Source organism: Patagioenas fasciata, chromosome 19 (assembly GCF_037038585.1).
Source record: "Patagioenas fasciata isolate bPatFas1 chromosome 19, bPatFas1.hap1, whole genome shotgun sequence".
Lineage (NCBI taxonomy): Eukaryota > Metazoa > Chordata > Aves > Columbiformes > Columbidae > Patagioenas > Patagioenas fasciata.
Genome location: NC_092538.1, coordinates 13,525,598 through 13,536,012, shown reverse-complemented (window position 1 = coordinate 13,536,012; position 10,415 = coordinate 13,525,598). Strand labels below are relative to the sequence as shown.

At 46.4% G+C, this 10,415-nt stretch overlaps 1 long non-coding RNA gene across 1 annotated transcript; it reads left to right on the top strand.

The window, feature by feature from the left end:
• Positions 1-6,988: 6,988 nt before the first annotated feature.
• On the top strand, positions 6,989-9,301 carry LOC139829469 (uncharacterized). The gene is made up of 3 exons (XR_011741942.1): positions 6,989-7,691; positions 8,244-8,328; positions 9,116-9,301. It is a non-coding gene; the product is annotated as an uncharacterized lncRNA (long non-coding RNA).
• Positions 9,302-10,415: the final 1,114 nt, after the last annotated feature.

The window sequence follows — 10,415 nt, the reverse complement described above, 5'->3', positions numbered from 1 at the left end:
CCGCCGCCCCCAGGAGCGCCAGCAAGAACCGTCCGGCGGGAAACGGTGGCCGGAAGGGGCGGGGGTCTGGGGAGCTTGCGGTGTATGGGGGGAGGAATAACCGTGAGGGACGTGAACCTGTGAGGACTGTGGGGGGTGACCGTAGGGTTTGGGCTAAATAACTCTGAGGGCCAGTGGTAATAACGGGGCGGGGGAAGGGGTGTGTGTGAGGGGCGGAGTAATGACCATGAGAGGAGGGTGGGTGTGGGGGGTTGATAGCGGCGGGGTGAGTGATAACCCCGGAGGGGTGTGTGTGGGGTAATAACTGTGTGTGAAGGTAATAACTGGGCTGGGGGGGCGGGGGGTGTGAGGGAGGGAAGAGTAATAACCCTTGGGGGCAATAATTGTGGGGAGGGGAGAAGTGTGTGGGGGTAATAACTGGGGGGGCTGTGAGGGGTGGGTGTGGGTAATAACTATGGAGGGGGCAATAACTGTGTGTGTGAATAATAGCCATGGGGGGGTGGGTGATAGCTGTAGGGTGGGGGGTGATAACTGGGGGTGTAATGATGTTGAGGTGGGGAGAGTGTGTGTGTGTGGGGGTAATAACTGGGAGTGTGTGTGTGTGAGGGGGGAAGGGTAATAACCACGGGGCGGGAAAATGTGTGTGTGTGTGTGTGTGGGGGGGTGATATCTGGGGGTATGTGAAGGGGTAATAACTGGGGGGGGTGGTTCTGAGGCAGTTACTGGGGTGTGGGATGTGGGGGTCAGTGTGAGGGGTTTGTATGGGGGGTTAGAGGGGTGGGTGAACACGGGAGGGATGGGCTGGGGGTGCAGGATGGCGCGTGCTGGGGTGGGCACAGGGTGTGGGGTACTTGGGCTGCTGCAGGTTTCTGGAGCCCCCTGGAGGGGTAAAACCCACCCCTGTGGGCTGCCCACATAAACCAGTCGTGCTGGAGGCACAGGATGAGCTGCTGAACGGGCCTGGGAGCCCCTCGGCTCTTTTCTTTTTTGGGGTTCAGTATTAATTGTGGAGGGGTGAGGGGGAAAGAAGCTTTTTTAGCATTAGTAACAGCCCAGGGGAAAAATAAGTTAGCAAAGCTTCCAGCCTCTTGGAAATGCTCGGTTTCTGAGCTCGTCTCACGTCTGCAGAAACAAGATCCAAGAGGACTGTGGATAACAGCAGGAGGCTGTCATCTGCGTTCCTCAGTCCATCAGTGTTGCAAACAAACCTTATTTAAACTCTTAAATGCTTTTTTTTTTTCTGAGCTAGGTAGTGTCGGTGACTGCACAGGTGCACTCCTGGCTGCAGCGTTATGTACCCTGAATTTTTAAGTTGGTTCAGAACAGTGTGGGTTGTTCTGAACCAACCGTCACCCACATGATAGAATTCTGAAAAAGTACTTTGAAGGTTTCCAGGTTTTAGTCTGGCCTTGAAAGTCTGGGTCGAAGCTGTTGTTGTAACCAGTGTGGTGTCTCATGTACACAAGCAAGGGCTGTGTTCGGCAGCAGCCTCTGTGGCAGTGATTTCTCCCCTGACATGGAGCTTTTTAGCTCCAGAGATCTGCCTGTGTCAGGTCCGCGCAAAACTAAGGCCAGCGAACGTTTTGCAAGGACTCTTTACTTTCAGGCACTTGCACAGCACAAAAGTATTTTCTGCCTTTCCTTAGAACAGAACCTGTATGATTATTTTTCTTGTGTGCTTACACTGAATTCATCCTGTAGGAATCTGCTTTCGCTAAATCTGTTATTTATTCCAGATCTAGATGTCTCAATGGATACGTGGAACTTCTTCTATACTTCCCTGGTGTCCTTATGGCTGCACAGACTTTACGTTGATTCTGTTGTTGCTGTTGGTGAGGCGTGGAATGACCTTACAACCCTTGAGGTTATAAGGAAGGTATGTATTTAGGTACGATGCCGGACACACGGGGAATCATTTCACCTAATACGTGTGTAAAATTACAGTAGCTGTGAGCTTGGTTAAATGCAGTAAAGCGTTACATATTCACGGAAGTTTTAGGAACACCTGTACATATTCATAACCTGTCCCCGAGAAGGCGGTTCTTATTGCAATGAGTTCAAGAGACCATTTCCAGAGTCTCCGGCTCCTCCTGGTTGCAGCTGCGCAGTGATCGTGACCCCGGGTCCTCTTCTCTGTACCCGATCACCTTTGGTCCAGTGTGATGAGTTGGTTGGGTCTCAGACTGCTGAGTTGGTTAAAACTGTGTCCAAGTTTCTGTAATCTAGTTCACCCAAGGATGCACCCGAGGATTGTGATCTTTGCAAGGCGTCAGTGAAGTCCTGTTTTTCGTACAATAAGTTACACAGAGTTAAGCAAGGCTAGGCAATAGTGATGTGGGTTAAAGGGTTAGCTCTCTAAGTGTCTTTAGTGATGTGGGGTAGGGTTAGTTCCTTAAGTGTCAAGTGTTAATTAGTTAATTGTCAGTTCCCTGTATCATTCCCCCCTTTGCTAAGAGGTTAGTAAATTCTTTTACTAATGTGATGATTGTCTATGTTTTCTCTGGCCGCAGGTAAGAAGGCTACTTCTACCTGAGAAAACCCATCTCTATCCTTCAACAGATTTTTAATGTTAATGCAAAAGTCAGGCTCCTGGTGTTTGTCTTCTGCGCTGCTGAGCTCTTTGGGGGCAGCTGACAGCCATGTGGCTGGTGCTCCGGCAGGAATGGCATCTTCTGGGCTGCGACGGGAGCTTGCGTTCTTTGGCGTGGTGACCCCGCTCACTGCAGCTGTAGCATTTGTCTTCTCTTTCGGGTTTCTTCTTGCTGAGGTAGGAAGTGCCGTTTGGGTTGGTCACCCAGAAGGACCAAAGGGACCAAAAGGTTACCCAGAAGGTCCAGAAGGACCAAAACATGTCAGGGTGGACATAACCTAATTTCTTTGATAGAATTTCAGAAAGGTTTTGGTTAATTACTACAAATGTAAAGCTTTCTTCTGCGGAAGTGGGCAATGTAATATATACACTCTGATGGTTTTGATTCCAAAGCACCAATTTAAAGCGTTCCCCCATGGTTTTATTCAGATCTTGCTCATGGCAATTTTCGTCCCATCCGTGTGCTAGGGTTATGACCGTAAGAAACGGCATTTTCCAGGTTGCGCCTGGGTTACCCTTCGTGGTGCTTTGCAGACTTTCTTCACTCTAGAATGATGGATTCGGGCATTCCGTTCTTTAATCTTGGTAGCAGTGAAGGATGCCAGGAGGACTTGAAATGGGCTTCCTGTTGTGATTCCAAAGTCCTTTTCTGCAAGAGACTTCACAGACACATAATCGCCCAATTGGATGTTATGTACTGGCCCATCCAGACCCCTACTCCAAGTTCCAAACACTCTTCCCAATTTTGTTAAGTTGTTTACGCAATATAACCATATAAAAAGTCATAATTTCATCCCCTTCTTGTGCAGACATCCCCTTCTGTACACTATAGGGTCTCCCATCCAGGATTTCAAAAGGATTTAACCCTTCTTTGCCCTTGGCCTTGTTCATATGCAAGAGGGACAAAGGTGAAGATTGAGACCAAGCCAAATTTGCCTCCTGCCCCAGATTTACAATTTGTTGTTCAATTAGATGACTCACTTCATCTTTTTTTTTTTCTTTCTACCTGGCCACTGGAGGAAGAATGATAAGGTGTATGTAGTTGCCAGTCTATTCTCAAGTGCTGACTGATTTGCTGTACAATTTTTGATTTAAAATGTGGCCCTTTATCAGAGGATATATCAGCTGGAACACCAAGCCTTGGTATTGTTTCTTGTGCTCATGTTTTAGTTACCTCCCGAGCTTTTGCTGTTCTGGTAGGGAGTGCTTCTGGCCAACCTGAAAAGGTATCAGTTAGTACCAACCAATATCAGCACCCCCCTTTTCTTGGGAGTTCCGAAAAATCAATTTACCATTATTGCCCAGGTCCGTTTCCTTTCCCAATTTGACCCATTTCTAGCTTAGGTATATTCTTAGGATTAGTCTGGAGGCAAAGAGCGCGTTGCTGTGTCACCTGTCTTACAGTAGTGTACCAATTTGTAGTTACTATTTTTGATCAAATGTTCGTATAATGTTTCTGCTACTAAAGGGCAAACTAAATAGGAGGTAACAATAAGTTTTCTCTTGTGGGGCGTGAGCCCACCCTTCCTCATGATATGATTCCTCTAAATCTATACTAAGTTTCTGGTCTTCCTTAGTATATTCTGGCTTACCTTCTGAAATAACCTGCCCGTCGGGGACTAGGGCACTTTCCACTTTTACCTTTTGCTTAGGCACCAGTTTTGCCTCCCTGTCCACCAGCTCATTTCCTTTTTTCCAATTCCGAGCTCGCTTTCTGGTGCGCCTGGATATGCATGATTGCCACCTTCTTAGGAAGTTGAGCTGCCGATATTTCTCCTGCACGTTTGATATGTGTGCCTTGAGAGTTCAAGAGTCCTTCTTCTTTCCAAATTGTTCCGTGCACGACCCTGAAAGCATACTTAGAGTCCATATAAACGTTCACAGTTTTACCTTCGGCTAGTTCCAGAGCACAGGTAAGGGCGATTATTTCTGCCTTTTGTGCTGAAGTACTTTCAGACAGAGGCCCAGATTCCATCACTTCATGGCTAGTAGTTATAGCATAACCAGCGTGCCTTTCACCGTTCAGGATATTGCTGCTTTCGTCCGTAAGGCAGTTCTCAGTGTTCTCCATAATCCTATGTCCTTTAGATCTGCTTGGCTGGATTATGTTGTTTCAATGGTTTCCAGGCAATTATGATGAACTGGTTTTCCAATGTTGTCACTGAGGAAAGAAGCTGGCTTGACAGTGTTAGTGAGGATGATTTAGCTTGATATTTGAGAAATCTTTGTGGGGAAAGCCAACGTCCCCCTTTTTCTTTTAGAACTGTAGGCACCGTGTGGGATACCAGCACAACCATTTTCTGACCCCTGGTAAATTTCCGGGCCTCCTGTATGTTCAGTACCGCTGCAGCAACTGCCCGCGGGCATCCCGGCCACCCTTTTGCAGTTGCATCTAATTGTCTGGAGAAATAGGCCGCTGCTCGTCGGTACGGGCCAAGATCCTGTGCCAGTGTACCCAAGGCTATTCCCTGCTTCTCGTGAGAGAATAGAAAAAATGGTTTACTCACACCTGGGAGTCCTAGAGCAGGCGCTGTCAAAGCCTTACCAAGTTCTTCAAAGGCTCGTGTAGCTCCTTTATTCCATTGCAGGTGTTCCTGATCTGTGGCTGCTGGCACATACAGTGGCTTGACAAACAATCCATAATTATAAATCCACAACCGGCACCACTCTGTCATGCCCAAGAAGGGTCCGTAATTCTTTTACAGTTTGAGGCTTTGATGTTTGGCATACGGCCTCCTTTCGAGCCTGGCCCAGGGTCCTCTGCCCTACGCTGATTTCATAGCCCAAATGAGTTACTCATGAGTTGCTGTATCATCTGGGCTGTCTTCTGTGATACCTGGTATCCTTGGAGCCCCCAAAGTTCAATAAGCTTACAGTTCAGGTTATGCATGTCTTCTGTGTCCTGGTAGCGATCATCCACATATTGTTGCATCTGTCCTTCATCAGATGGGGCTTCCCAAGATTCAAGATCTTTAGCGAGCTGATTTCCTAGTACTGTTGGGCTGTTTTTAAATCCTTGTGGCAACACCATCCAGGTGAGCTGGGTTTTACATAAATATTGTCTGGCTGGCTTCACGGAGAGAGAGGCAAAAAGGCATCTTTCAAATCTAAAACAGTAAGCCAAATCAAATTAGAGTTAATACAGTCAGAAAGGTGTTTGCTACCACTGGGTAGAGGTCCTTTATTATTCTGTTTATAACCTGACTTGTATTAATTTCTCTATTACTGGCCAAATTCCTTCTCCCAAAAAGGTTGGAAGGAATTGGACATATATAGAAATTTATCAATACCTACTTGTTTACCCAATTTGTATTTCAAAGGTTCACAAAAATATGCCCGTTCACTTTGGCCAGTGACTCCCTTTACCTACTATGTAATTGTTACTTGTTGTCAATCCACCAAAAATTCCACTTGTTTCTGTTCATTCCAGGTTCCCATCAGTCTTTTTCAAAACTTGCTACTGTCTGTTTCTCTCTCTGCCTACTTCCTCTGTACCTTCCCCAACGTTCATTTTCCCAACATATATACTGACTTCTCTCTAAAGGCTTTCAAAGCCTTCCAACCTCTTCAGTTCCATACTTACTTATCCTTTCAAGAATCTTCCTTGTCCCTGTTACTGAATACTCTCCAAGCTTCATCTAACAACCTTTCCAAATTTCTACTTTCTGTTGCCCTCAGTTTCTACAACTTCTCCAGGGGAGAAGGTCAATTCCCTGTATCATTGGGATCAGCATTTGGATCATCGTTCAGTTCCTCACCACCAAAACCAGAAAGAAGGCAAGGGAAGATGGAAGTGCTTTTGTCCAAGAAGGCCCCGAAATCTGCGTGTGGAGGCGAGTGGCTGCCGGGTGACGGTCCCCACTGGTGCAGTGACACGTGCTGCCCCACTGTGGGCCCCCCCGTGGGTCACTGCGGAGCCCAGGTGTGGTCGTGTAGGAAACGATCACCTTGCCAATAGAACAGGCCCAGGCAGGATCTCTCAGCAAAGCACATTTTGTTAATGATTTTGCAAGACCGGGTGTTCTCCCTAAAGGCAGGCACGCATAATAGGGCAAAAAGCCCCCGTTTATATCCCCCCAAACCCTGGGTGCAATTTCCCTCCCCTGTTGCCCACTGGTCGGTTCTTCAGGGTTTACAGAGCACCCGACACCTGCCTCAGTTTACGTATTTCATTCATCTAATCCGAACAACACCCTTTCCCTTATTGATCTATTTAAAAATGGGTTCCTGGCTCTTTGGCCGTCCTTCCCTCTAGATTAACTTGTAAATACAGGTGTCAGTTTGCATTCTGGGATTAGTTTGAAGAGATTTTGTTTTACATTCAGGATTCACAGTCTGATGTGTCTCGGTCCCTTCCCTCGCTGGGGTCAGGTGCCAGCTCCCCAGTTTTGTGAAAACAACGTTTCTTCCTTGAACGTTCCTTACAGTTCAGTGCACCTGAGGGTTATAATCCGCAGCCTGGACGGTCTCATGTTTGTGGGTGACTCGGTGCCCTCGTTGCTCTGATGTTGGAGCAGCTCTCTGCTGAACGCTTCTCCCGTCGTTACTGAGAGATCGTGTCAGCCTGGGTTGCTCTGTCACTGCAAATCAATCACTCTACTTGTGCTGGAGTTCTCGGGTTCCTCTTTCCGTTGATGTTACTGATGAGGTTGGGCTGGTTTTAGGACGGGAGTGGGATTAGGCTGTTCAGGATGGTAAAAGCTCCTTGCGCAGGTGAGCAAAGTTCTGCTGCGCGAGTTGGGAGGTTCCTGCGTTCAGCTGGATCCGGCTGCGTGTGACCTGAGTTTATTGGAGCGTGGCCTAGTTCAGAGACGTGGTTGTGTCTTTCTCTGGGTGTGAGAAGCTAAAATGCTTTGATAGCCTCATTTAATTAGTGCTGAGAGTCTGTTCACAGGATAGGTGTTTTAAGTGGTTTTGGGAGAATGGGGTTAACATCACTTTGAAAAGGGATTGAATGAGAAGTGGTGCTTGTTTCTTAGGGTGAAAAATCCAATGGGAATCCAGCTTCTTCTGAAGGAATAGAAGACAAACTCGTAAATGGATCAGCCACCCTGGAGGCAAAGTAAAGATTTTCTATGGGTCTCAGACTGGCACAGCAAAGGTATCAGTTACTTTTTTTTTTCCCCACCTACATGAAGTAATTTGAAATATTGAGACTCAAGTCTGTTGCTTGCCTTAGAAGTATTGCACAGTGTAAACATCAGAAAGTTCATTAGCTCATGAGAAGTCATTGCCCAACATGAAAGATAACGTAAAATTATGTAAAAATAACATTTTTTTCTACTTGCTTTAAATGGCGCATGCAGTAGAGACATTGATGATGAAGTTTAAAGTTTACTCTTGCCGTACCCGTAGTTGCGAGCGGGTCTTCTCAGAGACAAGTACTGGTTTAGGTGCTTTTGAAAAAAATGGTGTGTGTAAATGTGAAATCATTAGTCATTAAAATTCATGTCACTCTCTTCTTGCAGCCAATATACTTGATTTTTTTTTTTCTTAACATGAGGAATTCTAGGTCCAGTGTCCAGTTCTCGGATGTCTTTGTTCTTTCTGTTGTGGGAGGTGTCTTGTGACTGGGCGTGTGGGGGGTTGTTTGGTCGCTACCATGCTTGGGTTGAAGCAATTGATAAATTCCTATTTTTTTTTTTTTTTGGAGGTTTGCCAGAGGTCTGGCTGAAGCCGTTATTTCACTTTGTTTGCCTGTGGAAGTCATCAGCATGGGAGATTATGATCCAGAGGAGGTAAGTACCTTATAAATATGACTAATAAAGAAAAGCTTTTCCTTGTGTTGCGAAGGCTCTTTTCCCCTTGTATTTCTCTCCTATTATTCTGGAAATTCCCAATGCTGTGTGTTAAAAATCGCTTCCCTTCTGTATAAGTGTAGCCCATCAACCCTCAGCAGAAAACACCTAAATTTTGAATATTCCTAGGAGAGGATTGCCTAGAGTATTTTGATGGTGACAGTGACTTGGTATGAGCTGGTTCTGTAACTCAGGTGTGAGTTCAGTGAGAGCGGTTGCACCAGGTCCCTCTGTTCTGTCTCTGTATCCCCAGGGAAGGGTTCAAAGCCAGAACAAGCAGATGGTGACAATTTGCAGCCTTCACAGGCTCATAAGCTAAAAACTCCTTGCTGGTCATATTTAGATGGAGTAATCCTTGAGGCATTTTTCTTCTGTGAATATTGATAGTTGTTTTTTTGAATCAGTGAGAAACTTGATTGCTGCAAGAGTCTGCTCAAGAAGCTGTCGATTGGGGTGGGGAAGGGAGATGTTCTGTTCTCTTGTACCACCTCTGTGAAGCAGCAGACAGACAGTTTGATCTCTCCTGGCTAATTTAAGGCGTCTCTGCAGGGGGGATGGCCGTTCGCCACTGTTGGGGTTATCACCTGCAGCATCCCACACCAAAATCCCACTTAGAAAAAACCTCATCTTTTAACTTCTTCCAACTCCCCATGTGTTCCAGTTGTCTTACTAATGGGAAGCGTTCTGAGAAATGCACCGATCTCTTCTATTCTCTTGATATTATTAGACAACCGGCAGGAACGTTTGTGTGTTCTTGGTAGCTACGTACACTGACGGGCAGCCAACCGAGAGTGCAGCGTGGTTCTGCAAGGGGTTAGAAGAGGCAGCGCGTGACTTTCGCTTTGGGAAAACGTATCTGAAAGGCCTGAGATACGCTGTGTTTGGCTTGGGAAATGCGGTTTATGTCGATCATTACAACACTGTAAGTATCTGCTCTGCACCTTTCTGAAGTTTCTGCTCCGCTGAAAGGCTGAGCTTCCCAAAATGCTCCAAAACTGAATGATAACTGGTAGCTTGTGTGAGATTTGCAGCCTTTGTGTGGACTGGGTTTAGGGCACAGGCAGTGCAGTTTTGAAGCAAGTGTGCTGCCCCTTGAAATGGGAAAGGAGGTTGTTAGCCAATCTTGCAGCCTGAGAAAATGCTGATTCCCTTTCCATCAGTGTTCAGTCTTGCATAAAAATACAAATACAGCACAAACTAAGTGCCTGCAAGCAACACAGAGCTGGAGAGAGGCTGATGGTTCAGGTATTTGGCTGGGTTCTATTTGCAGTGCTTCCATTTTGCTGTGTGAACGCTTTAGTAATTTAATCTGTTCAGGTAGGTGTCAGGAACTAAAATGCAGATAGAAGCACTTTTCATATTAGTGTCTCCTGTGGTGATTAGTAGGTACAGCCTAACACGTTCTTATTTGTTTCTGCAGTTGCTTGTAGCTGCTTGAAACAGTTCCTGCTGGGCTCAAAGTTTGGGTGGTGGGTTTTTTGTGTGGTTTTCTTTTTCCCAGGAAGTACATTTAAATCTTTCTTCAGCCTTAGAGGGAGGCTCAAGCTGCTGTTCTCATAGGAAAGATGACTGGGGGAAAAAAAGGCACTCAACCAAAACCAAAATGGGCCCAAACAAACAAAACAACCAAAAAAAAAAACCAAACTAAAACCAAGAGCAGCAAAAACCCCAAACAAACCCCCAGTGTGACTCCACAGATATTCCTTCAGTGTCCTCTTATTTTATGGGTACAAAAATATTGATTGTCTTTTAGACTTCCCTGCTGCTGTAAAGTCAGCACAGACCTGTGCTCTGGTGGGTTGTTCACCATCGTTAGTTTTAACCGCTCCTTGATTTGCCAAATGATTTATTGGGAGCGATAGCTGGATATGAGGCTGGGCTGTGGTGGGCGCTGGAGGAACCCAGATGTCCTTTCGTGGGGAGAGTAGATGGGTGTGAGGGGAAAGCCCAGGGTCCCGTTGCTCTGGCCCTGGCAGGGGAGCTGGGACCGGGAAACTGGTTCTTCTGTGACACAACCTGTTCTCGAG